Source organism: Carlito syrichta, unplaced genomic scaffold (genome assembly GCF_000164805.1).
Source record: "Carlito syrichta isolate Samal-C Ts95f unplaced genomic scaffold, Tarsius_syrichta-2.0.1 Scaffold135706, whole genome shotgun sequence".
Lineage (NCBI taxonomy): Eukaryota > Metazoa > Chordata > Mammalia > Primates > Tarsiidae > Carlito > Carlito syrichta.
In genome coordinates, this window is record NW_007079802.1 from 311740 (window position 1) to 312336 (window position 597).

General features: G+C 63.8%; 1 protein-coding gene across 5 annotated transcripts in view; it reads left to right on the forward strand.

Annotated features, from left to right (window-relative positions):
* The first annotated feature begins 294 nt into the window (after positions 1-294).
* The window catches only part of TSC1 (tuberous sclerosis 1), a 48410-nt gene continuing 48107 nt past the window's right edge, over positions 295-597 (forward strand). For 2 of the 5 annotated variants that reach the window (XM_021708282.1, XM_008049514.2), the window contains exon 1: positions 295-386. The gene's annotated coding sequence lies outside the window, so the exon portion shown is untranslated. Of the gene's footprint in view, positions 387-433; positions 503-597 lie in introns of those variants that run through there. The other 3 variants (XM_021708284.1, XM_008049515.2, XM_021708283.1) reach the window with 3 other exon arrangements.

The window sequence follows — 597 nt, forward strand, 5'->3', positions numbered from 1 at the left end:
TCTCGCTTGGCTCCTCCCGCCGCGCCGGCCCTTCTTTTTTTTGCCTCCTTCGGAGTCACAAGATCTCTCACAGGCCTCCTTTCGGGATCCTTCCGCCCGGCCCCGCCCCCTACCCTAAAAACTCTCCTTGTATTTTTTTCTCGGCCAGTCTGCATCATCGGTAACGAGTGGACCGGCGTCCTCGGTCTGATGTGGCTGGCGCCGGCTGTCGTCTGCCCCTTGGTTCGAAGAGGAGGCGCGATCCGGCGGGGGACTCTTTTTCGTGGCGGAGGCGGCCCTGCCCGTGGACCTTTCACGACGGGGGGAGGTGCTGTACGTCCAAGATGGCGGCGCCCTGTAGGCTGGAGGAACTGTGAGGTAAACAGCTGAGGGGGAGGAGACGGTGGGTGAGTATGGGGGTGTCTCCCCCTCCTTTTCATGGGGGCTTTCTCGGGGCATCCCTGGCACCATGACCCCAGTCTGGGAGGCCCTGAGGGGCTGAGGCAAGAGGCTCACTTGCTTGGTAGGGATCCCCAGGAAGGGGGGTTCGGAGAGCTTTCCCCTCCCTCTTATTACGCGCTATCTCCGGCGGGCCCGGCCGGGACTGGCGGGTCCCTG